The 6,288-nt window shown below is 37.6% G+C and overlaps 1 pseudogene; it reads left to right on the top strand.

The window, feature by feature from the left end:
* Nucleotides 1-5,132: 5,132 nt before the first annotated feature.
* On the top strand, nucleotides 5,133-6,070 carry LOC112832898 (olfactory receptor 4F15-like; annotated as a pseudogene).
* Nucleotides 6,071-6,288: the final 218 nt, after the last annotated feature.

Below are 6,288 nucleotides of genomic sequence, written 5' to 3'. Positions count from 1 at the left end.
ATGAATCATGGGTGTGGCAGTGGGGTTTGGTAGAATGGAGTGGTTGAGCATGATGCCTCAGTGAACTGACAGGTGAATCATCTCTAAAAAAATTGGGAAGTAACTGATCAAAAGCATCCATTTAACCTCCAGCCACTATTTTACTTACCCTCATTCTAGTATTTATAGCTTTTCATAAATATAAAATTAAAGTTTTTGATATAGGCACTCTTTCTGCCTTGTCTAACACTGTATCACCTGCCTGAAACAGTGGCTGGCACACAGAAAAAGCCCAGGAAATCTGTGATGAATGAATTTCCTAGAAATAGGTACTAAATTGTTCATAGAAGAAACAAACAGTAACCCTCACAAATATATAGAGAAATAGATTTAATAATATCTTCTCCACAAGCTTGTATTTCCTGGTATAATCCAGTTATTTATACATAAAAAGTGAGTATTTAACTGAGTGAAGAACTTTCTGCCCTATTATTACAAACATCTGAAATTAGCATGTATCACTGATGAGGAAATCCTCATGATCTGAGAGAGAAAAAGACCATGTACTTGGTCTCGGCCTTTTTAGAAAACCCTGGTGACTTTGTGAAGCTCTCAGGAGTTTATTAGAAGCCAAGTCCCCATAGATTTTGCTATCCTTCCTCTTGGAGATGTAAACTTTTTCATTCTGGGTCTAGGGAGTCCCATCTTTAAACAGGAAATATGATGTAATGTATGGTGATTAACATAACAATAAAAAATTTAAACATTAAAAAAACAGTATGGTACCGGCATAAAAGTAGACATAGACCAATGCAACAAACTAGAGAGCCCCAAAATAAACCCACACAAATATAGTCAACTAATCCTTGACAAGAATGCCAAGAATACACAATGTAGATAGGAGAGTATCTTCAACAAATGGCATTTGGGGGTGCCTGCGTGGCTTAGTTGGTTAAGCAACTGCCTTCAGCTCAGGTCATGATCCTGGAGTCCCAGGATCGAGTCCCGCATCAGGCTCCCTGCATCAGGAGTCTGCTTCTCCCTCTGACCCTACCCCCTCTTGTGCTCTCTCTCTCACTCTCTCTCTCAAATAAGTAAATAAAATCTTTTAAAAAAGTGGCATTTGGAAAACTGGATTTCCAAATGCAAAAGAATGAAATTGAACCCTTAATTTATACCATAGAGAAAAATGAACTGAAAGTAGAATAGAGATATAAGGTATAAAAATCCTAAAATAAAACCTAAGGGAAATGCTTCATGATATTGTATTTGGCAATGATTTCTTTTTTTTAAATTTTTTATTGTTATGTTAATCACCATACATTACATCATTAGTTCTTCATGTAGTGTTCCATGATTCATTCTTTGTGCATAACACCCAGTGCTCCACGCAGAATGTGCCCTCTTTAATATCCATCACCAGGCTAACCCATCCCCCCACCCTCCTCCCCTCTAGAACCCTCAGTTTGTTTTTCAGAGTCCATCGTCTCTCATGGTTCGTCTCCCCCTCCAACTTACTCCCCTTCATTCTTCCCCTCCTGCTATCTTCTTTTTCTTTTTTTTAAACATATGTTGCATTATTTGTTTCAGAGGTACAGATCTGTGATTCAACAGTCTTGCACAATTCACAGTGCTCACCATAGCACATACCCTCCCCAATGTCTATCACCCAGCCACCGCATCCCTCCCACCCCCCATCACTTCAGCAACATTCAGTTTGTTTCCTGAGATTAAGAATTCCTCATATCAGTGAGGTCATATGATACATCTCTTTCTCTGATTGACTTATTTCACTCAGCATAACACCCTCCAGTTCCATCCACGTCGTTGCAAATGGCAAGATCTTATTCCTTTTGATGGCTGCATAATATTCCATTGTGTATATATACCACATCTTCTTTATCCATTCATCTGTCAATGGACATCTTGGCTCTTTCCACAGTTTGGCTATTGTGGACATTGCTGCTATAAACATTGGGGTGCACGTACCCCTTCGGATCCCTACATTTGTATCTTTGTGGTAAATACCCAGTAGTTTGGCAATGATTTCTTAACATAACACCAAAAGAACAGGCAACAAAAACAGAATACAGAAGTGGGACTACATCAAATGTAAAAACTTCTGTACAGAAAAACAATTAGCTGAGTGGAAAGGCAACCTACAGATGGGAGAAACTATTTAAAAACTAGACTTCTCATAAGGGTTAATACCATATACATATGTATATATCATACAACTCTCTCTCTATATATACATATAAAAAAGAACTCATACCACTCAATAGCAAAAACCAAATAATCCAATTTCAAAATGGGCAAAGGACCTGAATAGACATTTCTCAAAAGAAGACATACAAATGGCCAATAGGTGTACGAAAAGTTGCTCAACATCAGTGATCATCACAGAAACGCATATCAAAATCACAATAAGATACCATCTCACATGTTAACAGTGGTTATTATAAAAGAAACAAGACAGAACAAGTGTTGGCAATAAATGCGGAGAAAAAGGAACCCTTGTGCACTGTTCGTGGGAATGTAAATTGGTACAGCATTTTGGAAAACAGTATGGAAGCTCTTCAAAATATTACAAATAGAACTACCTTATTATATAGCAATCCCACTTCTCAGTTTATATCTAAAGGAATCAGTACCATTTGATTTCAGAGAGATATCTACACTCTTACATTCATTGCAGCATTATTCACAATAGCCAAGGTATGGAAATAACCCAATGTCCCTCTATGGGTGAACGGAGAAAGAAAATGTTTTATATACATATAATGAAATATTACAGAGCCTCAAAAAGGTAGGAAATCTTGTTATATGCAACAACATGGATGAACCTAGAGGACATTACACTAAGTGAAATCAGCCAGTCATCAAAGGACAAATGCTACATGATCTCACTTATCTGATGTATCTAAAATAATCAAATCATGGGGCGCCTGGGTGGCTCAGTTGGTTAAGTGTCTGATTTCAGCTCAGATCATGATCTCAGGGTCCTAGAATTGAGCCCCACGTAGGACTCCACACTCAGTGGGGAGTCTGCTTGTCCCTATCTTCTCCTTTTTCCTCTGTTCCTACCCTCCCCATGCTTGCTCTCTCTCTCTAATAAATATAACCTCATCAAAACTTGGCTACATGCCCCTCTTACACCAAGCCATGGCAAGTCACATAGATTATCATGTTTCATCCCAGGGCTAAGATAAGAACCTACCCTCTCCCAAAGTTGAGAAATCTCCACCAAATACCCTAAATGGATAGGTGTTCTTTTAGCACAAACTTGTATAGAAAAGGCTTTGGGACAGGCAACCAACACATATACAGCAACTAGTGACAGAGGAAATTTCAAAAATAATGCATGATCAATAGTACCAAATTTGGAGAAAAAGCATGTAAGATAAAGACTGAAAACTGTTTATTATATGTGACATTTTCATATGTAGACCATTTTATGCTAAATCCCTAGTGACTTCTCTCAAAGGATTTTCTGGGGGCGCCTGGGTGGCTCAGATGGTTAAGCGTCTGCCTTCGGCTCAGGTCATGATCCCAGGGTCCTGGGATCGAGCCCCACATAGGGCTCCTGGATCAACGGGGAGCCTACTTCTCCCTCTGCCTCTCTCCCTGCTCATGCTCTCTCTCTCTCTCTGTATCTCTGTGTCTCAAATGAATAAATAAAAAATCTTTAAATAAAATAAAATAAAATAAAAGGATTTTCTGGAATGCAAGCTAGCTTGTTTTTGCTTGTTCAATAAATACAATGTATAAGTTAAAAGAAACTTACCTGTGAAGCGTTTTTAGAGAGTAAAGGGAAAATAAGAAGGACACCCCCCTCCCAACCTTGACAGATTTAATTTTTGAAGGAGAGATGCTATGTGTAACACATCAAAGGAAGTAAAAATTCAGATGAAGGAAAAAGGTTAACGCATCTAGATCCTTGGGGAGGGCTAGAATGTGTTTGGAAGTGCTGGCCTTGAAGGGGCCAGAGCATTGGTTAGAAGAATGCATTCTCAAGTCCTAAAACTCTTGACACACTCCTAACCTTGCCACTTCATCTTTCTCAGGCAAAGGTTCATTTGTGAAGTGAGGATAGTAAAACTGAACCTATCTTTTAGAGTCATTAGGAGGTTTGAAAGAAATGATATACTTAACACAATTCCCTGAATATAGGAGACACTCAAATCTGTAATCTGTGATCATTAGAATTAATTATTAGTTATAATTATATTTACCCCTCTTTATTCTCAGATATGCAATATTTTATTTTAATTTTAAACTTGTCATTAAGTAATCTGTTTACTAAAAGTGGCCTTGGACCAATGGTGATAATCGTCATAAATTAAGTATTAAAATTATTAAGCCTGTGCCCCTGAGTTCCATTTAAACTTAAAAAGTCCAATGTAGTGAGTGTTGGGATATATTCAAGTAATTTTGTCATGGTGATCTCTATAAGCCCAGGGAAGAAGGAAAACTTTTAAAAAATTTTTTATTTAAATTCAATTTAATTAACATATACTATATTATTCGTTTCAGAGGTAGAATTTAGTGATTAATCAGTTGCATACATCACCCAGTGGTCACTACTCCAAGTGCCCTCCTTAATGCCCATCACTAAATTACCCCACCCTCCACCCTCCCTACCCTCCAGCAACCCTCAGTTTGTTTCCTATAGTTAAGTCTCTTATGATTTGCCTCCCTCTCTGTTTTCATCTTATTTTATTTTTCCTTCCCTTTCCCTATGCTCACCTGTTTTATGAAAATTTAGGGGACTAAGAAAGGTTCAGGTAAGAGAATAGAGAATTAGATATTTATGTGGTATAATAAAACACTTAGGGCAATGGTCAGGATAATGATATAGAAATCTTTGAGAAAAATTAAAAAAAAGATTTAAGTATGGGGTGAAAATTAAAGTAACCCCTTCTGCCTCTATACAAAATTTATAGTCACATTTTCCCTCTTATATCCCCCTTTATATAGTAAATTTGCTGCTAACCTTATGTCCCCCAAATTCTTCATTTTTTTTCCTCTCAGCCAATCACATCTAACTTAATTAGCAAGGCAAATAGGGATCTATGTTTCTGTCAGTGATACTTACTCTTTTTAATTTTTATCCTCAGGTCACTTGAAAATCAGCTCTCCTGTCCCAGTCAATGGGTGGACTAAAGGACTCTGTGGTCACTGAGATTGTGCTCCTGGCCCTTTCTTGTTCTTGGGAGAAAAAACTTTTTCTCATCTTGATATGTTCTTTGCTCTATTTAGGGGTCATCTTCGGAAACCTTTTTGTTTTGTTTTTGGTAATTTTTGATTCTCACCTACATTCTCCCATGTATTTTCCTGCTGGCCAACCTGTCCCTCATTGATGTGGGTCTTTCCTCTACCACAGTTCCCAAGATAATCAAAGACCTCTTAAATGAATACAAAGTAATTTCTTTCCAAGGTTGTATGACACAGATATGTTTTATTCACATAATAGGAGGAGTGGAGATGGTATTACTTATAGCCATGGCATTTGACAGGTGTACAACAATCTGTAAGCCTCTTCACTACTTGAAAATCATGAATCCTAAAATATGTTATTTCATTTGTAATCACTGGATGGGTAACTGGGGTGATCCATGCTATGTCTCAGTTTTTATTTGTTATAAAGTTGCCTTTTTGTGGGCCTAATAAAGGGGACAGCTTTTACTGTGACTTTCCTAAGATCATAAAACTTGCATGCACAGATGCAGCCAAGTTTGAGTTTATTGTTACTGCCAACAGTGGCTTCATGAGCATGAGCACCTTCTTCCTGCTAATCCTTTCCTATTCATTCATTTTGATCACTGTCTGGAAATGTGCTTCAGAAGAATTATCCAAGGCATTTGTTACTTTGTCAGCTCACATCACTGTGTTTTTTTTGTTTTTCACTCCATGCATGTTTTTGTATGTCTGGCCTTCTCCCCCACCTTCAACTGATAAAAATCTGTTTATTGTGGACTTTGCTATCACCCCTGTCTTGAATCCTGCTATCTATACACTAAGGAACAAAGACATAAAGGCAGCTATAAAAAGACTGTGCAAAAAGTTATCTTATTCCATATTTCGTTGACCACTCTTTTGGGGGAGCTCTAAAACTAAACATCCCATTACACGCTGACCCATCCCTACTTAGGTACCTCAAATTTAACATATCTCAAACAAACTCATCATCTGCCATCCTAAGCCAGCTACCACTTCACCTGTGGAGTATACAACCATTACCAATCATGGGAATGTAAAGTCATCATACTAAGAATTGGTATTCTAACAGAGAATAGCATAATCTGA

Source organism: Callorhinus ursinus, unplaced genomic scaffold (assembly GCF_003265705.2).
Source record: "Callorhinus ursinus isolate GAN/ISIS: 27379988/994484 unplaced genomic scaffold, GSC_fseal_2.0 scaffold25, whole genome shotgun sequence".
Taxonomy (NCBI): Eukaryota; Metazoa; Chordata; class Mammalia; order Carnivora; family Otariidae; genus Callorhinus; species Callorhinus ursinus.
The sequence above is the reverse complement of the archived record's forward strand: the minus strand, read 5'-3'. Positions and strand labels throughout refer to the sequence as shown.